The 22,576-nt window shown below is 42.6% G+C and overlaps 1 protein-coding gene across 2 annotated transcripts in view; it reads right to left on the bottom strand.

Moving 5' to 3' along the window:
• Window positions 1-22,576, bottom strand: part of TRAPPC8 (trafficking protein particle complex 8) — a 392,175-nt gene that overhangs the window by 367,994 nt on the left and 1,605 nt on the right. The gene's annotated exons all lie outside the window — the stretch shown is intronic.

Below are 22,576 nucleotides of genomic sequence, written 5' to 3'. Positions count from 1 at the left end.
GTCTCCCCTTCCCTGCCAGGCTGCTCATTTCATTTTTCATATACAGTGCTCCCACTTGAATTTGCGGTCGACAATTCGTTGTATTTTCCGACTGTGAATAACCGGGCAGGAGAGGGCAGCCGTAGCACCAGTGAGTGAAGGAAATCACTCGTGGTATGCTCCGACTGCCTCTTCCTGTACTAAAGTTGGGCCTCACCAATCAGAAGCTGCTTTGACACGCAGCTCCTGATTGGTGAGGCCCGAGTTTAGTACAGGAAGAGGCGGTTGGAGCATACCACGAGTGATTTCCTTCACTCACCGGCGCTACGGCTGCCCTCTCGTGTCTCCCCTGCTAAAAACCGTATTCACGGTTTTTCAACATTCGCGGGAGTTCCTAGAACGGAACCCCCGCAAATATCGGGGGAGTACTGTACACACAATACACATAGCAGATATAAATTATCAAAACTGACACATTTTGATCACTAAATTGAAAATAAAATAATGTTTCCTACTTTTGTGTCTGGTGATTTCATGAGTCTCCTTCCTTCCTTTCTTCACTCAGGCCCAAGAATTGTCCCTTTCTAATCCCTCCCTCGCATGTCCCAAGTTCATGCCCCCTCCCACTCACTGCCTTCCAGCCTTTTGTTCTTTGACCTACCTCTCTCCCATGTTCCAAGTTCGTGCCCCCTTACTGCCTTCTGGCCTTTGTCTTTCGTTCTCCCTCCCTCCCATGTCCCGAGTTCGTGCCTCCTTGTCCTCACTACCTTCCAGCCTTTGTACTTTGTCCTCCCTGCTGCGACAGAAACTGCATTCCCCCCTCCCTGCACGCTGAAACCTGCCTACCCTCCGCTGATTCCTCTTCCTCTGGCCCCGGTACGCCGCCACTGTGCCGGAAACTGCTTTCCTCCCTCCCTGCGTGCTGAAACCTGCCTACCCTCTGCCGATTCCTCCTCCTCTGGCCACAGTACGCTGCCGCTGCACCGAAAACTGCCTTCCTCCCTCCCTGCCTGCTGAAACCTGCCTGCTGAAACCTGCCTGCCTACTGCTGTGCTGAAAACCTGCCTGCTGCTTGCTTAAAACCTGCCTGCCTGCCTGCTGCCTTCTGAAAACCTGCCTGCCTGGCTGCCTGCTGCCATGCTGAAAACATACGTGCTGAAACCTGCCTACCCTTCGCCGATTCCTCCTCCTCTGGCCTCAGTCTGCCGCTGCTGTACCGCAACTCAAAGAAGGGAAAGGCCAATGTGCAGCGATTGCACGTTGCCAGCCCACAAGCCTTCTCCTGACGTCAGCACTTCCTCTTCCTGTGTAAGCAGGACACTGCAGAAAGAACACTTCTGGGGCAGGTTGACAGCGGGAGGCTGGCTTCGTTGTGCCGTTGGTTGCCCAAAGATTTTAAATTTCAGTGGCAGGGAGGAGGTAGGTGGTGGAGTCAGGACTCAAGGAGGTTCCTGAAGAGAGTTTCACTAAAGTATAGTGTCAGGCGCATAGTCACCACGGGCCACCTAAAATGGCCAGACAGGCTGGATTCAGCCCATGGGCCTTGTGCTTTAAGGCAATGCCTTTTAGTTCTTTATAAACTTCCTCTACAAATGAGTCATTCCATGCTAAGTGGTCTAATGGTCCTTACCCTTATGTTTCAGATTTTGTTCAAAATTTGTACATAGAATAGTCAGGGTGCTAAGAGAATTTTCCTAAGATTTTAGATTCCTAACTGCAATAGTAACTGAGCTAGATAGGGTCGACGGTCTGTCTAGAAGAGGTATGCAGACAGATTGATAGGTTTAAAAACGATAAATCCCCGGGAAAAGATGGCATCCACCCGAGGGTAATCAAGGAACTGAAAGGGGTAATAGCTGAACTGCTTCAACTAATAGTCAATCTGTCGATCAAATCAGAAAAGATTCCGGAAGACTGGAAAGTGGCGAATGTTACGCAGATCTTCAAGAAAGGTTCGAGGGGAGATCCGGGAAACTACAGACCAGTGAATCTGACTTCGGTACCGGGAAAGATGGTAGAAGCGCTGATATAGGACAGCATCATTGATCACCTTGACGGACACAAACTGATGAGGACCAGCCAGCACGGCTTCAGCAAAGGAAGATCTTGCTTGACAAAACTATAGCAAATTCCAAGGGAATTACCCAACCAACCAGGCGACTCACAATAGACAGAAACTCAAACTATCAGACATACACTTACCAACCCACCTCACAAACAACAAACCCTTACAAGACCAAATCACAACCCCACCAAAGATCACTCATCTACCCGCAAACAACTTACAACAGACTACACCACTTTCACATGTGTATATGTGAACATCAGAGCCATAGACCCCAAGACAGAACACAAAAAAACTGGATAGAAGAAGAAAACCTGGATTGCCTTTTCCTCACAGAGACCTTGCTTACTTCTGATTCAGACCCCAGAATAGCGGAAGTTTGCCCAAAGAGTCACAAGATAACAATGGTCTGCAGAGAAAATAAAAGAGAAGGAGGAATTGCCATTATAGCCTCGGGGGGGGGGGGGAACGTATCAAGCGAGTTTCCATTATTTCCTATGGGGAAACTCGCTTTGATTTACAAGTATTTTGGTTTACGAGCATGCTTCTGGAACGAATTGTGCTCATAAACCAAGGTTCCATTGTAATAAAAATATCATTTGCACCTATGAGAAACCTAAGACAAGTCCGAAAATTCTTCGACAGAAAACAATTCCAACTTTTGGTACAATCTCTAATCCTTGGCCTAATAGACTACTGCAACATACTATACCTCCCCTGCCAACGACCATGATAAAACAACTACAAACAATACAAAACACAACCCTAAGGCTGAAAAAATACGACCACATCACAGAGGCATACCACGACTCACACTGGCTCCTAATACAAGCAAGAGTATACTTCAAATTCCATTGCCTACTATTTAAAGCTATAAATGGAGACAGCCAAACCTACTGGAACAACTGATTAACTCAATCCACCTCAACCAGACACAGAACCCACACACTATCCACACACCCGCCAACCAAACATGTCAAACGAAGAAAACTATATAACAACCTACTGGCCACCAAAGCAGCAAAATTGGACAGACAACTCACCAATCTACTGTCTTTGACCACAGATTACAAAACCTTCAAAAAAGAAACAAAAACCCTACTCTTCAAAAAATACATAAAACCTATATAACACAACCAGATCCGTCCCAAGCTTCACCTACAATACTATCTACTCCTTAGCAAATCTAAAATGTTCAAGGGGTGTCAGGTCAAACATACGCTGGGACAAAGGCGCACGCAGACAACTGAGCGCAGCGCGGAGGCGCGCACCGAAGAAAATGACTGTTTTAAAGGGCTACAACAGGGGATGTGGGGGGAACCCCCCCACTTTACTTTATACAGATCGCGCCGCGTTGTGGGGGCGTTGTGGGGGGTTGTAACCCCCCACATTTTACTGAAAACTTCACTTTTTCCCTAAAAAACAGGGAAACAGTTAAGTTTCCAATATAATGAGGGTGGTTACAACCCCCCAAACCCCCCACAACACCGCCGCAATCTGCATTAAGTAAACTGGGGGGGTTCCCCAACAAAACCCCCCGTTGAGCCCCTAAAAACACTCTTTTTCTTCGGCGCGTGCTTCCGTCTTACGCTCAGTTGTCGGCGCGCGCCTTTGTCTTCGGCGGTTTTGTCTATGAACCTGTTCAAACTACCCCTTATGTATTTACTAATATCATGACAATTCTTATGTAATCCGCCTTGAACCGCAAGATAATGGCGGAACAGAAATCACTAATGTAATGTTATGTAAATTTACTGCATTTCTTCAAGGGAGTAAATAGGCAGATAGACAAGGGTGACCCAGTTGACGTTGCAAGCCATGGAATCAAGGGTGGTACACTCATGTGGATTAAAAACTAGTTGGTGGATAGGAATGCCACAAAGTTCAGTGCTCGGTCCCATGCTCTTCAACATATTTATAAATGACCTAGAAATTGGCATGACGAGTGAGGTAATTAAATTTGTGGATGATATAAAGTTATTCAGAGTAGTGAGGACACAGAAGGATTGTGAAGACCTACAACGAGACAAACACACTCGAGGAATGGGCGCGGAATGACAAATGAGGTTCAACATGGATAAGTGCAAGGTGATGTCGGTAACAAAAATCTTATACACAAATACAGGATGTCCGGTGGTATACTCAGAGAGAGCCCCCAGGAAAGAGACTTGGGAGTACTTGTAGACAAGTCACTGAAACCGTCCACACAATGTGCGGTAGCAGTAAAAAGGGCAAACAGAATGCTAAGAATGATTAAGAAGGGGATCACAAATAGATCTGAGAAGGTTATCATGCCACTGAACCAGGCCATGGTACACCCCCACCTGGAATACTGCGTCCAACACTGGTCACCGTACATGAAAAAGGATATAGTACTACTTGAAAGGGTACAGAGAAGAGCAAAAAAAATGGTTAAGGGACTGGAGAAGTTGTCATACAATGAGAGGCTGGAAAAACTGGGCCTCTTCTCTCTTGAAAAGAGGAGACTGAGAGGGGACATGATCGAAACATTCAAGATATTGAAGGGAATTGACTTAGTAGAGAAAGAGAGATTGTTCACCCTCTCCAAGGTCAAGAGAACAAGAGGGCCACTCGATAAAGTTAAAAGGGGATCAATTCTGTACAAACATAAGGAAGTTCACCCAGAGAGTGGTAGAAATCTGGAACGCTCTTCCAGAGGCTGTTATAGGGGAAAGCACCCTTCAGGGATTCAAGAAAAGGTTAGATAAGTTCCTACTGGACCAGAACATACGCAGGTTGGGCTAGACTCAAATAGGGCACTAGTTTTTGACTTAAGGCCCACTACGTGAGTGGACTGCTGGGCACGATGGACCACTGGTTTGATCCAGCAGCAGCAAATCTTATGTTCTTATGGATGTTGGCAGCATTGTGCATAGTGATTAATAAAGCGCCATTTTTAGCTGTATTTAAAATTGAGAATAATTGATCAAGAGTGTTAATTTTTGGTAATCCAGCATAACTTTTTGTGCTAATTGCAATGATTCTACTGTGTTTCCCCAAAAATAAGACACTGTTTTATATTAATTTTGGGCCCAAAAATGGCACTAGGTCTTATTTTAGGGGTAGGTCTTATTTTTTTATGTACAATGATCATCTCTCCCTTCCTCTCCTCCACCCCAATTCTTCCTATTTCCTTTCTCTCCCCATGTGCATTTTTCCTCCTCTCTCACCCATCCCCTTGTGCAGTATCTTTCTATCCCTTCCCTCGCCCTGTGCAGTAGAAGGTTTGTGGGCTGGTCACGTGCAGTCACTACACTCACCTGGCTCGTTTCTGTTTCAGCAGCTGAGGTGGGAATGGAGCTTGTAGGGTGGCAGGGTTGGCTTCAGCAAGGGGCAGGGAGAAATCACCAGCGGTGGCTTCAGTGGAGGGGGCAGGAAGGGAGAGAGGAAGAAAAAGTTGGATTCATGGAGCGACATTGAATGGGAATGGAGGGTTGGAGAATGGAATGAATTTTGGAGGAGAGGAAGCATGCAGGAGGCAAAAAGAAGGGAAGAAATATTGGATGCACAATCAGAATGAAGTGCATCCAATCATGAAATCACCAGACAACAAAGGTAGGAAAAATGATTTTATTTTCAATTTAGTGATCAAAATGTGTCAGTTTTGAGAATTTATATCAGCTGTCTATATTTTGCACTATATTTGTCTATTTTTCTATAGTTGTTACTGAGGTGACATTGCATATTTTAAAGTCATCTGCATTGACCTCTTTGAAAACCCCCCAATATAAATGATAATTAAGATTTTCTCTGCATACAATAAGCTTTCTGTTTTTATAATTTTGTGATTACCATTATGTATTAATAAGATTATATTGTGTGTATATGAAAAATGGATGGAAGAAATTGCATTACAATTATGGGACTGGAGTCATGGGCAGAGTTTGGGCTGGTCAGGGGTGGAGTTTGGGCGGGTCTGGGGCAGAATTTAGGCGGGGGGTACTTCGATTGATATTTGTTAGGCTTAGGGGGTGCTTGGCCTGAAAAGGTTGAAAAACACTGTTCTAGAACACAGGTGTCAAACCGAAGGCCCGTGGGCCAAATCCAGCTTGCCTGGCCATTTTATGCTGCCCGCGGTGTAATACGTGTTTTCATTGCCGCCCCCGGTGTTATCTTCTAGCCGGCTCCCTCTTCCTCACTGCCACAGTGCACAAAGCTGTGGGCAGCAGTCCTATGCGCTTGAACTGGAAGCCTTCTCTCTGATGTCGCAACATCAGAGGGAAGGCTTCCGGATGAGACGTGGGACGCATTAAGGAGAAGCTGCACGCAGCTTTGTGCACACTGCGGCAGTGAGGAAGAGGGAGTGAGCAAGGGTCATTGACGCCTTTGTGAAAGCTTCAGGTTTGAAAATAATTATACATGCAAAATGACACCAGCGCAAGGTTTTAAAAATTATAACCAAGATTTATTGAATTATTGTTTCTAATTTTCCATTATTAGATCAAAAGAATCCAGCATCATTAATGCTTAACGGTTGCGCTAATGGGAGATCGTCAGAGGTGCCAAATACTGGCCTTCTCACAACGGTCTCGTTTTTCTAGCTCCAGAGTTTCTATTATATACTGTTGGCTTTTCGGTGACATCATCATCATAATAGCCAATAACAATTTTATGGGTGGTCTTAAAAGTTTAGACAAAGGAAAAAATAAATCCCTCCATGTTTCCATGTTTAAAAGTTTAGAACAGTACATTTGATTTCTGAATTAACATTATTATTCAAGAGAATCTACAATTATTAACATGGTGCTGAAAAATTCTCAACCTCTCCCTAAATTGACAGTTACTTTAGTCTGGAAGAGGAAAGCTGACAGCTTCATGTTACACACAGTGATAAGCATGGGCTTCCAATGCCCCCCCTTCCTATGCTGGAGACTGAAGCAACAGTCTCTGACTCTAATTACTCCCAGATGTTGCCTCAGGATTTTCCTTAGTGTTTCTTCAGGTTTAAAATATATAAAATATTAGAAATTAAGTACACACCATTCTTTCATATATCTCTCATATATCAATCATTCCTTCGTTCATTCGGGGCCCCTTGCACACATTCATACTTAATGCATTTTATCTCTTAGTTTAGGACACGTGATCTTCCTAGCCAGTCTATAGTACATGTGGTATTACTTAACACCACGCTGCTGGGAGCGGGAAAACTCAGAGAGGACAAAGAAGGCAGAAAACTAATCACTGGCACAAGATGGTGTCCAAACAGAGAACCCAAAATGGATTCCATGTAATCATGATTCCCACCATGATTTGGCTCAACAGCAAAGTACATAAACAGATATTATTATGCTTTCCCTTATATTAATCCTTAGTGTATTTTTCTCTGGCCTTAGCTACATTATATTTAAATTTTTATTCACCTGTTTTTCCGTACGCTTCTATTTGGACGTGGTCCTTAACTAACACAGATGTTTGTATCTAACTAGAATTACCCAGAATCATACGAAAAACTGGCCTTTTATAGAAAAAACTCCACAAAAAATACTGCACTTATCATGTCCTAACATCCATTCCCATTTCCGTCCCATAACCAGCACCCCCTGCTGGCCACGAGCCACTACTCAATCCCCTCTTGAATATTTCTGAATTTATGAAGTAATATTCAGAATTGAGCTCGTGGTCTTATCTGTGGCGCTGGGGTTTACTCTGAGTACGGTTCTTCTTATGGATCAGTATGTGTCTGTGCAAGTATATTCTTTTAATGCCAATTAGATAGCAAAAGCCAGAAAAATGTACTACCTAGGCCTGCAAAGGCAGGTGCCTAGAAGATCTTACCCAAAGCTTACTTGAATTCTCTTAATGAGAATCCACTATCCTATCCACTATCCACTATCCTAGATAAAACCCATTTACGTGTACATTTATGTAAGTTGCTACCTAAACCATATCCTACAGGAAACTTATCATTCCAGTGATAGTTAGACAGTGTCTGTTCTAGGTGCAAGTACAGTCCTAGAGCAGAGACTAACCTAGGAGCCAGCCAGAAGATAACACCGGGGGTGGCAATGAAAACACGTATTGCACCACGGGCAGCATACAACAGCAAGGTGGGAGCAGGTCAGAAGGTAAGACACCTGCCAGAGGGAGGCACAGCAGGGAGGGAGGGAGGGAGATAAAGGGAGGGGGAATGATTTTAATTTTCAATTTAGTGATTGAATTGTGTCAATTTTGAGAATTTACATCTGCTGTCTATATTTTGCACTGTTCAGGAAGAAATGCATTTTTTTTTTCTCTGGGGTTGTACAGCATACAGTCTTGAATTGTAGGGTTTCATTTGTATATATTAGTACTTTTAGTTTTTGGTCCCGTATTTGCATAGGGGTTGTCTGTGTTCTAATAGGAATGAATGTTGAGAAGCATACAGAGTGCTTTTTAATTTTGTGGTTAACCATTATGTGTTGTTAATAAGATTATATTGTGTGTGTATATATGAAAAATTAATGGAAAAAATAGTAGTAGAATTAATACTATTATGGGGCTGGGGTTTGGGGCGGAGATTGGGCGGGTCTGGCCCGCAACTTAGCCTCTGTTTTGGATTTCAGCCCCTTAATGTGACTGAGTTTGACACCCCTGATATAGACCATAAATGTAAAGTGGAAACAGTTTTATATCACCAAGACACTGACATGATCATCAGGGGATGGGACGGGATAATTCTTCATAGGATGATCGCAGCCATGCTGAATTGTCCCATTCTGAGACAGGACAGGCCATTGGAGAAGGAAAGCTGCGGTATTGTTGGTGGGCAACCTCAGGTATGAGTTTGATTGGGGGGGTGGGAGTGCTTGAGAGAAAGGTGCCAGATCACAGACAGGGAGGTGAGGGAGTAGAATTTGGGGGAGTTATGAGGGACATTGCCCCCCAAATGTTGAATTGCTTGAAAGGAAACTTTTATGCCTCACTGGAGCAGTGCAAAGCTGGTGTGGGCTCAGTAGTTTTCGATCAGGGTTGTCAGAAACCTGCAGCAATACCAACCTTCAGCACCAGCAGTCACATCAACATTAAGTGATGTGACTGCTGGTGCTGAAGGTTGGTATTGCTGCAGGTTTCTGACAACCCTGATCGAAAACTACTGAGCCCACACCAGCTTTGCACTGCTCCAGTGAGGCATAAAAGTTTTCTCAGGAGCAATTCATCGGGACTGCCTCAGGAGCAATTCATCGGGACTGCAGTGAGTTAAGAACCCAGGGGATCAGCAGGATGTACTTACCTCTCCGAAAGCACAGGTTCCACATTGCTGGGGAAATAAGTTCCCTCCGGTCCCCAAATGTATGTGAGAATGATTGGCATGTGAAGGCAGCCTATTTGGAGGTAGAGGGTTGTTTTAATATCATGCTCATTGCAGGACGTTTCATGGGACGATTCTGCGTTGAAACAACTGTGCTGAATCGTCCTAGACCTGTAAGGGGAAACCACTGAAAGTGGTCACCATGAGACCTAAAATTCTTTTAAAACAGAGTTGTCCAAAGTCAGTTCTCAAGGGATGCAATCCAGTTGGGTTTTCAGGATTTCCCCAATGAATTTGTATGAGATCTATTTGCATGCACTGCTTTCATTGTATTCAATTACGAGGGGGTGCTAAAAAGTTCTCAGCCCAACCAAGAAGGGAATTGACATGGAGCCATGAAACTTACTATTCCACATATTCAACTCTAAGTTCAACACACTTGGTACATCATGTTTGAAGTTTCTGTCACCCTTCTAAAAAATGCTCTGATATCTGGTCACTGAAATACTGCTCTGCTGCTGTAATCACCTCAAAATCACTCAAAAATTGTTGCCCTTTCAAACTCTTTTTAAGATCTAGAAACAGAAAATAGTCAGATGGAGCTTGATCTGGTGAGTAGGGTAGATGGTCTATACAATGAAACCCCAACTGCCTTAAAATATCCATCGTTTTGCCAGCTTTGTGAGAGCAGGTGCATTTTTTTGCAAAAAAAATAACTCCTTTCCGCAGCTTCCCTCTCCTTTTTTCTTTCCAACGCCTCCTTTAATTATTACACCTTCCTGATCCCAAACCACTGTGGCCATGACCTTTCCCTGCTGACTTTTGGGTCTTGAATTTCTTTGGCCTTGGAGAACCTGGGTGCTGCCATTGCATGGACTGTTCTGTCTCAGGATCATATTGGTTCAACCATGTTTCATAAACATTAACAAGTCGCTCAAAATAGTTGCCATCAGTTGCTGAAAATGCTGCAGAGTCAACTTGGAAGTGTCCACTCAATGTTGTTTCTCGTCAGCATTCAAACATTTGGGCACCTACTTGGCTGACAATTTCTGCATACCCAGCTGCTCGTGGATTATACACCCAACACATTCCCTGGATATCTGTAGTATCTCAGCAATTGTTTTAGCCAATATTTGATCTGCCAAAATCAGGTCATGGACATGGTCAACAATTTCAGAAGTGGACACAGTTTGAAGCCTTCCAGACCTTACTGCATCTTCTGTCTCGAAATCTCCAAGCTGAAAGTTTACACACCGCTTTTTCAATGTGCAGTATGATGGGCATTTGTCGTTCAATGTTTGCATCATACAGTCAGGAATTCCCTTTGGAGTTTTCTTCTGCAGGCATAGGAACTTCATGACAACTTGGGAGCTCCACACTTTTAACATAAGAATTGCCACTGCTGGGTCCATCCTGCCCGGCAGTCTGCTCACGCGGCAGCCCCCAGCATTATGATTCTGCAAATTGGCACTTTGCAAAATAACACTCTTTTCAGCTACAGTAGCAAAATAACTCAGAATTTAGGAAGCTGGTTGGGCTGAAAAACTTTTCAGCACTCCCTCATAGATCTCATGCATATTGTGCCTGGCAGGGAGATGACCTGACTGGGGTCAAGACCCTCTGTACCAGCCCATGCACCAGACCAAGCGGTAACTGGAGCTACTGGTAAAGAGGTAGAACCAAAAAATAAAAGTTAATGTTCTCAAGTAAACATTCAAACATTCTCTTGTCCCCAAAAGAGTAGGTTTATTCCTGGTTAAAGCTTTACCAGTGATATACTGTACAATTCTCAGCGTAAACACATTCAGCAGGCATTTGAAAACTAAAAATGAAGTCCTCTGACCTTCCTACCCAGAAATTCAAAACATTTCACATTGAGCATGTGTACTTCCAGTTCAACAGTAGTTCAATCTTTTCCCTACAGCTTCCTCACACCATACTTTGCCCTGGTTGGGCCTTGGGCAGGCTTAAGCCTGAGACAGCCCCAAAGCCATTCTATATTCAAACAGTCTTTCTTCTTGTTTATTCTCATATAATACAAGCCAATGCCACTATCACCTTGAATTAATCACCACTGGGCTTGGTGATTGGATATTGCAATCTCACCCCAAATAATTCCCCCTTCAAGGGATTGTGTACTCTCTGCTTATGCTCTGGTTTTTCAGTTCAAAACTCTGCTACTGCTTCTCTATAATGTCACTGGGCAGCACAAGTTTTCTTAGCACAAACAGGTCAAAGTTCTAGAAAATCTTCTCACAAAAGACCTTCAAAAGGCAGTGTTTATGACCTTTCCCAGTACTATCACGCCCTTATTCCACATTTGTAATACTGTGACTTTTGTCTTAAAATATAGACTTGGCCGCTACTGTTATCTGACTGCTGTGAGGACGCCGTCGATAGTCTCCTTACCTCAAAGATTTGTCGGCTGAGAATGCCGAAAAGAAGGGGCAGAAGTGTCGGTGGAGCCTCCCGACGTTGGGTAGCCCCGTTGCCTATGGTGGATGACATTTTTCGGCGCCTTCTACGCGAGCAGGATGTGTCGGGGAATCGCCCGTTGAGAGCCCCGGCAGAGAATAGTGCCGCGGGGTCTCCCCAAGGGCTCGATGTCATGCTAAACCCGACGTAAGGACGCCTCCTCTTCAGCCACTAGCGCTGGGAGCTAGCTCACCACGAGGAGAGAGCACACCCGAAGAGGAAGTGTTCTCCTCCCGAGAGGCCAGTTTGCTGAAGGAACATCCCAGAGTGACTCTTCCCTCTGGAAAGAACCAGCGACCGGGACAACGTTGGCTGAAGAAGCCCAGGACCTCAGAGAGGTAAACATTCGACTGAACAGTCATTAAAGACACAAGTAACTTTTATTCCTCCTGACAAGCCCTCTGAAGTCACCTTAGATTCTCTTTGGGATCTAGTCTCTAATCTAGGGAATTCCCTTAATCCGCAAATAAAACACTTGGATCAAGAGATAAAAAACCAGAAAGGAGAAATTAATTCCTTAAAGCAAGATATTGTATTGTTGAAGTCCGATATACAAGAGGAAAACAAGGAACTTAAAATAATTAAAAGCAATCAAGATCTACTTGTTAAAGATAACCTAATTATGAAAACAAAATTGGAAGATCTTGAAAATAAGACTCGGGCTAATAACTTGCGTTTAAATAACTTTCCAAAAATTTCATCAATTTCTCCACGAGAAATGATAAAGCGCTACTTTCTGGAGATATTAACAATACCTGAGGATTCTTTACCACCTCTTACAAGGGTATATTATTTGCCTACAAGAAATCGGGATCCTCAAAAGAAAGAAGATGAAGGAATGTCGCAGGAAGTACCCTTGGACGTTTCCACTTTATTGGAACAATCAGATAGAGAACTGGCTATTCCAGCCACTCTCTTACTGACTGTAGCTTTGGCTCCAGATAGGGACTGGATCCTTAAAACTTTTCTTTAAAAATAGATCTAAGGACTTCCTGGGTCTCCATATTCAAATATTTCCAGATGCCTCAAGGGAGTCTCAGAAGAGAAGAAGGGAATTCCTAATGTTGAAGCCAGGCGTGACCCAGATTGGAGCTTTTTTTTTCTTAGATATCCATGTAAATGTGTCATTAGATACCGTTCTTTTAAATATGTGTTTGTAGAACCGGCTCACTTGATTGCTTTTCTCTCTCTGAAGCATCTTGAGTGTGGAATACCAACTGTATCTAAGTGATAATTAGCTCTGCGTCAGCACAGATTAAGTAATTTTCCTTGTAAAATTATTCTTCAAATTTAATTACTCTTTTCGTTAATCTTGGATCTAAATTGAGGACTAGTGTGTGATTAAGATAAGTGTTTTTTCCTTTATATTTTGATTCATTATTAGGATTGAAAGTAAACCTAAATATTATTTTTTCTTGATTATACTTTCTGTACAAGTAATGCTTGATAATAATGTAAAATCTTATAAATAAATTTTAAAAAAAACAAACTTATCCTCGGACTGGGAGAAAGTGACTAGCAGCGTGCCCCAGGGCTTGGTTCTTGGGCCTATCTTGTTTAATATTTTTATAAACGACCTGGAAGAGGATACAACATGCAATATAATAAAGTTTGCAGATGATACAAAACTATGTCGGGCAGTTGGCTCTCAAAGGGACTGCGAGGACCTCCAGAAAGATCTGAACAAGCTGGAAACGTGGGTGATAAAGTGGCAGATGAACTTTAACATAAACAAATGCAAGGTGATGCATCTAGGAAAGAAAAACAAGGAACATGAGTACAGGATGTTGGGGGTGAAGTTAGCAAAAAGCGAACAGGAAAGGGATTTGGGGGTACTGATTGACAGTACCCTAAAACCATCGGCACAATGTGCGGCAGCGGCGAAGAAAGCGAACAGGATGTTGGGCATAATTAAGAAGGGGATTACGAGTAGAACGGAAGAGGTCATAATGCCACTTTATAGAACAATGGTCCGACCGCACTTAGAATACTGTGTCCAACACTGGTCTCCATACCTTAAAAAGGATATAACTCTGCTGGAAAGAGTGCAGAGGCGAGCCACGAAACTTATCAAAGGAATGGAAAATTTGACCTACAACGATTGACTCAGGAAGCTGGGGCTGTTTACCCTTGAGAAGAGAAGACTGAGAGGGGATTTGATAGTGACTTTTAAAATATTAAAAGGATTTGATAAAATAGACCAAAAAGAAGCATTACTGAAATATTCTGATGTGACGAGGACAAGAGGACATAGACTGAAACTGAGTGGCAGCAGGTTTAGGACAAATGTCAGGAAATTCTGTTTCACACAGCGTGTGGTGGGTGCTTGGAATGCACTCCCGGAGGAGGTTGTGGAGGAGACTACTGTTCTGGGATTCAAACGCAAGTTGGATGCACACCTTCTTGCGTATCATATTGAGAGATACGGTAAATCCGGGTCTCCAAAAAGGAGTACCTAAATGGGTTGCCGCGTGTGCGGATCACCGGACTAGATGGACCTCGGTCTGATCCGGTGAGGGCGTTTCTTATGTTCTTATGTACTCACAGCAGTAGGGACATGGCTATTTCATCAAGCACTTGTTTCCCAAATCATCTCACCTGTTTCCAGGCTCTCAGGACATATCTCTTCATAGTTCATAGATTCTACTTCTTCCACTGCACTGGGCAATCTTTCAGAATAAGTAAATGAACTATCCCCTATATCTGCTGCTTCTGAATAGTTTACCTCCTGTTTTACCTGGTACCTGGGCTCAGCTAGCTTCTTCAGGTAAATTGGCCTTAGAACTGGCACAGCACTGCTTCTTAGCTTCCTCATTGCTATGATCAGTACAGGTTTCTCCATTTTCCTTCTGAACCCCAAGCTGCTTAAATTATCCTGCCAGTGAGAAGAGTTCTCTGGCTGAGGGGTTCTGGGACTTGGAGTTTTCACTGACACAGCTTTCTCATTGCTACAATGTTTTCCTTTCCCCCACATTAGCCCGCGGCTTGTAGTTTTCTGTGTTAATCTGGGTTTCTAAACCTTTCCAAGGCATAATGGAAGGTTTCTTTTGGAAGGATAAATAGGCCTTACTATTAGCAAATCCATTCTCTTGTGGTTGTTCTGGCTTGGGAGGAACAGAATTAAAGGATCTGTGCTGGTGGTAATTGTGGTTGGGGGGATGGTTCTTGGTCATGTTATTATTGTAGGGTTCAGGGATTATCAAAACACAGATCCCCGAACCTTCTTGTTTTGGTTGGGCTTGAGAGTACCGGGTCATCCCTTCAAGCTCTGAAGTAGATGGTGGAAGGGGGGGGTGGGAAGGGGAGAGGGTTTGGGCTATGTTTGGTATTGTAACTACCGGTAATTGTATTGCTGTTTCTGCAAAAACTCAATAAAGCTGTTTCAACACTAAAGGATCTGGGCTTAGGTACTGGCTTATTACTTCTGGGTTTTAGAACTGGGGCAAGCCCTACATTCTTTTGACATTTGGGAAATCCTGAAAACCTGACCAGGCAGGGCTGAGGTTGGACATCCATGCTTTAAAAGATGATGGCAACATTATCATTGGAATGCTTTGCAGCACTAGGGGACAGAGAAATTTGTGAAGATTGAGGGACAGATTGATTCAAGGCAGGTTCCGGAAGAAAACCTGTTGCACTCTGCCACAGATCTGAGACCAGGGAGGATATTCATCTGACAGCAGGAAAATGATCCCAAGCGCTAAACAAAATCAATAATGCAGTGGTTCAGCAAGAAGAAAGTTAATGTCCTTGAGTGACCCAAAGGCTAGACCTAAATCTAATAGAAAATCTATGACAAGGCTTGAGAACTACAGTGAAATGTTTTCCAGTCAACTTGAAAGCACCTGAGCTATTTTGCTAAGAAACATCTATCCTACTGCTGCAAAAAGGGCTTCCATCAAGAATTGATGGCATACATTTTCATACCTCTTTTTTTTCTTTTATTTCATTATTTCTGTAATTGTTCTACAGAATATAATCCACATTTTTATATGAGATTAGTGAAAATGTCATTTAATGCTTGAATTTGTTTTAAACAGCAAAGTGTGAAGATTTTACAAGGAACTTCAGTGGTACAACTTGTGTCCCATAAACATCTAAATGGGATATTTCTTTGAAAATTCTGCAAAACTGTACAATGTAGAACTTGCATAGAATTCCACCTCACCACATACACACACACACAATATATTCATCTTCATTTACACTGGCTTTTGCAAAGCTCCGGTACAGGTTTCTAACATAGAGCGACAAGGTAAATGCTCCGACACTCACAGAATTTCTATTACCAGCTAAACTTTGTAATACATAACATAACCCTTTATTTATATACTGTAAAATGCCTTTAGGTTCGATGCATACCTACAGCTCAGCTTAAAAATAACTCGCCCTTCCACTGGCAGCCAGTGTAATTCTCGATAGAAATGAGATACGTGATCATACTTTTTCAAGCCATAAACAAGTCTTACTGCAGTGTTTTGAATAATTTTCAATCTTGAAAGGTTTTTCTTAGTTCCTGCCAAGTAGACTATATTGCAATAGTCCAAATGGCTCAATACCAAAGATTTTACCAGCAATTTGAAGACTGAAAAATTGAAATAGTCCATAAGAGTGCACAGTTTCCAGAGTATGAAAACCTTTACAAACTACCAAATACTTGATTAGGTTTTGATCAACAGTAACGCCCCAAATCTTAACGGTTGGATGAATCGGATATTGAACCGTCTTTAACACAATAGAGGTCTCAAAGTTATTTTGACGAGATGAAGCAAAATAGAAATTTGTTTTTTCAGAATTAAGCTTAAGTCTAAATTCTGACATCCGTCCCTCAATTAAATCAAAAACTTCCTCAACCACGTGTTTAATGTTAGCAACAGAAGAAGAACATGGTATGATGGTAATATCATCTGCATAACTAAATAACTTTATACCATGATTACCTAATTCGGTACCCAGAGATGAAAGGTAAACATTGAACAACAGAGGGGAAAGTGGTGAGCCTTGGGTCATGCAGGGTTTTGCCACTCAAACAACCATTATTCAGCCTTACTTTATAAGTACGAGAGGATAAGAATCCCTGAAACTACAATGAACCTTATTCCAAATCCCAAGTGTATCTACATATTCCAGTAGCTTAGTGTGATCAACTAGGTCAAATGTGCTACTTAGATCAAACTGCATAATAAGGGCAATGGAGCCCCTGCTAAGTAGATTATGAAGAAAATCCAAGATAGCAGCAAGTACTGTTTCTGCACTGTAATGAGTACAAAAACCTGACTGAGAATCATGCAATAATATATGGCGTTCCAAAAATTCATGAGTTACTGACCCGCAGTAGAAACTTCTCTACCGCATCTTTGTAAAATGAGCCCTTAGTTTTTGGGCTGCAAAAGCTAGTGGGTTTCTTTCATTCCTCTCTTCCTATGCTTGCTGTCAAGTCTGCTGCTAGAGTCTAGACCAGTGTTTTTCAACCACTGTTCCGCGGCACACTAGTGTGCCGCGAGATGTTGCCTGGTGTGCCGCAGGGCCGCCGGGCCCGGAGCTGACAGGGGGCCCGAGGCAGGGGCGCCAGTAGCTCGCCAAGGCAAAGTGAGTCGATCACCCAGGACTCACTTTGTCTTGGCGATCTAATCTATCGAGCCGAACAGTCTTCCTCTCCCCGACGTCAATTCTGCAGTTGGAGAGGAAGTTCGGGCCAGCCAATCGCTGCCTGGCTGGGCGGAACTTCCTCTCCGATTGCAGAATTGACGTCAGGGAGAGCATGCGTCGGCGTCGGCTTTGGGGCCTGTTATCCATTGGTGGGTCCTGTTCTCCGATGGCAGCGGCAGTGGCAGTGGCTTGGGGAACGGCAGGGAGAAAGAAAGAAAGGGGGCAGGCAGGGAAACGGAAGGAAAGAAGAGAAACAGAAAAAAAGAAAGAAAGGTCAGGGAGAGAGGAAGAAAAAGTTGGGGGAGGGAATGAGGTGTGGAGGAGAGAAAGCATACAGGCTGATAGAAGGGAAGAAAGATTGGAAGCACAGTCAGAAGAAGAAAGTGCAACCAGAAATCACCAGACAAGGTAGGAAAAATGATTTTATTTTAAATTTAGCAAAGTGGAGGCAGTATTACCACAGTTTTCAAAGGAATTTGCCCAAATAACTTAATAGTTAACTGGGTAAATTCCCAGAGATGAAAACTTCCCTTCACTTACTATGCACAGTTCTGAATTTATATCTGCTGTCTATATTTTACAATATGGTCCCCTTTTACTAAACCACAATAGTGGTTTTTAGCGCAGGGAGCCTATGAGCGTCAAGAGCAGCGCTGGACATTCAGCGCAGCTCCCTGCGCTAAAAACTGCTATTGTGGTTTAATAAAAAGGATGGAGGGTATATTTGTCTATTTTTGTATGCTATAAAAACCAAATACAGAGAGAGACTGAGAGCTGTTGACGAAGAGCTACGTGTGTGTCTTTCTTCGATTCCAGCCAGAATATCAGCTTTGTGTTCAGCCAAACAGGCCCAGGTTTCGCACTGAATAAAGTATTTTATAATTTTTGTAATTTTTATTTCGTAATAAAGTAATTATAAAATACTTTCTTTGTGTTTATTTGATTCCTATTCAAGAGAATTACTTTATATATAGTCAATATAGGCAGAGAGTTAAATTTTTTAACATTTTCTAATGGTGGTGTGCCTCGTGATTTTTTTCATGAAACAAGTGTGCCTTTGCCCAAAAAAGGTTGAAAAACACTGGTCTAGACCAGTGTTCTTCAACCGCCGGTCTGTGGACTGGTGCCGGCCACAGAAATTTTCTGCCGGTCCACAGGGCCAGCACCTCCATCGGGTCCAAGACATTGTTCTGTAGTCGCCAGTCCTTGGTACAATCAATGCTGCAACTTCGGGTCAGCTCCCTGAGTGCTGCAGTGCACAAAGCTGTGGGAAAACGCTCCTACCCATGGCCTGCGCCTGACCTGGAAGCATTCTCTCTGACGTCTCAACATCAGAGGGAAGGCTTCCAGATGAGGCGCAGGACGCACGCAAGGAGCCACTTCCCACAGCTATGTGCAATGCAGCACTCAGGGAGCCGGCCCGAAGACCCTGCGTTGATCTGGCCTGAAGCTAACACCAGGGGGGGCAGGCCAGAAGGCAAGGCACATGGAGGGAGTGATTTTGCATCTGCCCTAATTGTCTGTCAAGAAAGAAATGCATTTGTTTGGTTTTCTCTGGGGGTTGTACTGCTTGCAGAGTCTTGCATCTTAGGGTTTGTTTGTGAATATTAGTACTTTTAGTTTTTGGTCCTGCATTTGCATGGGGTTATCTGTTTTCTGGTAGGAATGAATGTTGAAAAGCAAACAACGTGCTTTGTGTATTTTAATTTTGTGGTTAACCATTATGTGTTGTTAGTATGATTATATTGTATGTGTGTACATATGAAAAATGGATGGAAAAAATGGTATTACAATTAGTACTATTATGGAGGCGGGGTCTGGGGTGGAGATTGAGTGGAGATGGGCACAACTTAGCTCAGTGTTCTTCAACTGCCAGTCTGCGGACCGGTGCCAGTCCACAAAATAATTATTTTATTTCCACCGATCCATAGGTGTCAAAAGGTTGAAGAACACTGGTCTAGACCATTCTCACCTTGCTCTGCAGCTGCAATCCTCCTGTTACCTTTTCTTGTGTTGATTCTTGCTCTCATTTATGCAATAACAATGTATGAATACAGGCATCATCACATCAGTCAAACTCACTAAGAGAATGACTGCAGAAGGTAGATGATGAAATATGTGTTTGCTTATCAATTATTGAGCCACATTTTGAGTTAATTTGCACTCAAAAACAAGCACATCCATCATATTGATTAGCAAATCTATTCTACCTACTTTAGTTTCACCATTGTTACAATTACAGAAACATAGCTTAAAAACTTTAAATAAATAACTCTCAAATTTAATTTTTTGTTGGTTTTGCAATTTTATGATTTCAGTTATAATGTGCCATGAAAAACATTTGTTCCGTTTAGTGTGCCAGAGCTAAAAAAAAAGTTTGAGAGACACTGAGCTAAGAATTCAGACAGCATTCAGGTGTTTGAAGAGAAATCAGAATAGCAATGGATAGGGGTAGCATTGTGAAAATAAGTGGTCTTCTGCCTTATTAGGTGTTCCAGTTTGTGTAGAATTTAATCTCAAAAAGTAAACCCCTGCCATTTGTCACAATAATCATGCACAATACTGTATATAGGATTGTCCAGTTTGAAAACTGCAGAATTAAAGTTTTTCCCATTAATTGATTGTATTTGATCAGAAAATAATTTTTGAAAAATTTTTAAAGCCCATTCTGGAGTCCCTCAAAACCATTTTTCTTAAAATGTGCTATTATTTTTGCTTAATGGAGCAAATTTCTTGGTATTATAGTTATAACTTTTATGTTTTCACATTCAATGATACTTTGATAAAAAGATATTTTATGCAAAAATTCTAGCAGTGTTTTATTAAATGAACCTTAAATATGTGCACTTTACTGTGAAAAATAACAGAAATTTAACATACTTTGTTAATAACTAAACACATACACTTTAGTGTAGTCATCCAACAATGGGGTTCCAAACACTCAACCAGCCATTCAATGTCTTCTTCAGATAGATGCTGAAGATAGATCCTTACAACAAGGCCTCACTCAGCATCAAGCTCAGAGGGCAGTGGGCACCAAGTCAGTTTGTGCAATGGCCCTGTAATCAGCTTTAAAGCTTTTTCCATACCCATAAGTAGTACTAGATTACATACAGTACTGTTAAAGACAGTGGGCACAGAGAAAATGTCTCTGAGTTTAATGCCTTTGTATTTCTGATGGGGAAAGTAGATATAGCCTTAAATCGCTCTTGTGTCTTATTACCTTGAGTGCTGATGTGAGGGTGAGCAAGATATGCTTTGCTTGTTTCATCAATCATGGTCTTATAAGGAATATAGGCCCACTTTTACTAAGCTGTGGTAGAGGTTTTTACCGCGGCCCGAAGTGCTAAATACTGCGACATTGCTTCTAAACTCATAGAAATGGTATTACGACCAGAACAAAAGAAGTCATCCTGCCGTTGTATCGGGCAATGGTGCGCCCGCACCTGGAGTACTGTGTTCAGTATTGGTCACCGCACCTTAAGAAGGATATGGCAATACTTGAGAGGGTCCAGAGGAGAGCGACACGAATGATTAAGGGCATGGAAAACCTTTCATACACTGAAAGATTGGAGAAGCTGGAGCTCTTCTCCCTGGAAAAGCGGAGACTCAGAGGAGACATGATAGAGACCTACAAGATCATGAAGGGCATAGAGAAAGTGGAGAGAGACAGATTCTTCAAACTTTCAAAACATAAAAGAACAAGAGGGCACTCAGAAAAATTGGAAGGGGATAGATTCAAAACAAATGCTAGGAAGTTTTTCTTTACTCAGCGGGTGGTGGACACCTGGAATGCGCTTCCAGAGGATGTAATAGGGCAGAGTACGGTACTGGGATTTAAGAAAGGATTGGACAATTTCCTGTTGGAAAAGGGGATAGAGGGGTATAGATAGAGGATTATTACGCAGGTTCTGGACCTGTTGGGCCGCCGCGTGAGCGGACTGCTGGGCACGATGGACCTCAGGTCTGACCCGGCAGAGGCATTGCTTATGTGCTTAATTGTATAAGTGTCGGAGCATTTAGTGCTCCAAGCCACGGTAGAAACCTCTACTGCAGCTTAGTAAAGGGGGGGAGGAGATAATTAGGCTAAGAAACATAAAAGCTTTTTTTTTCAAAGTTATTTTAAATATTATTAGATTGGAGTCTTAGAAGATCTAATGTTAAGAGTCTCACTGAAGCCTTCTTGCAAAGAGTTAAACAGCATTGAATACTTGAGTATTTGAACACCATTGGTAGATGACTAAACCAAAGTGTACATGTTTAGCAATTAGGAATTCTATGAGCATCGGAGCTACCGAGCGCTGAAACAGTGATAAAAAAGCCTAATGCGGCTTCGTAAAATGAGTCTTTAATAAAACACTGCTAGATTTTTTTGCATAAAATATCTTTTTATCAGTGTATCATTGCTAAGTGTGAAATCAAAAGTTATAACTACAATGCCAAGAAATTTGCTCCATTAAGCAAAAATAATTGCAAATTTTAAGAAAAATGGAGCTTTAAGTCATCAGTGGCTTTAAGGGATCCCAGGATGGGCTTTAAAAATGTTTTTTAAATTATTTTCAGTTCCCAAGTGATCAAATTCATGGGAAAAGCTTCAATTTGCACAGTTTCCAACTTTAGGTTTTTACGCAAACCCTACTTGTGTATAAACAGAAATACTGACAGCTGCAGAAAACCCTGACATTACCTACAGCTCTTACATTTCACAAACTGCGGTACTAAAATTGGTTCAGTGTCCTCCTCCCCCTCTCCAATCATCACACCCCCTTCTTTCTCCCAGGCCACTCAATCCCCCAAATCTACCTTCAAAAGGTGGTTTTTGCCTTACTAGCACCAGAAGAAAGAAGTTACATCAAAGAGGATGGCGCATGGCTTATGGAAGACACAAAGACTGGTGTGGGTAGTGTTAGGTGAAACACTGCAAGTACTTAGGAGGGGGAAAACCACTTTTAAAGGGCAGACTAGATGAAGGAGGTGCCAGACCCAAGGACGGACTCAAAGGCACCCAGCGCAAGAAGATATTTGACAGTCTGCTGGCAACGCATGCAGCGAAACTGGACCACACTATCTCCAACCTGCTGATAACAACAAACGACTACAAATATTTTCGCAAAGAAATCAAAACCCACCAATTCAAAAAATTTATACAGATGGCT

The sequence above is a fragment of the Geotrypetes seraphini genome, chromosome 2, assembly GCF_902459505.1.
Source record: "Geotrypetes seraphini chromosome 2, aGeoSer1.1, whole genome shotgun sequence".
NCBI classification, from domain to species: domain Eukaryota; kingdom Metazoa; phylum Chordata; class Amphibia; order Gymnophiona; family Dermophiidae; genus Geotrypetes; species Geotrypetes seraphini.
The sequence above is the reverse complement of the archived record's forward strand: the minus strand, read 5'-3'. Positions and strand labels throughout refer to the sequence as shown.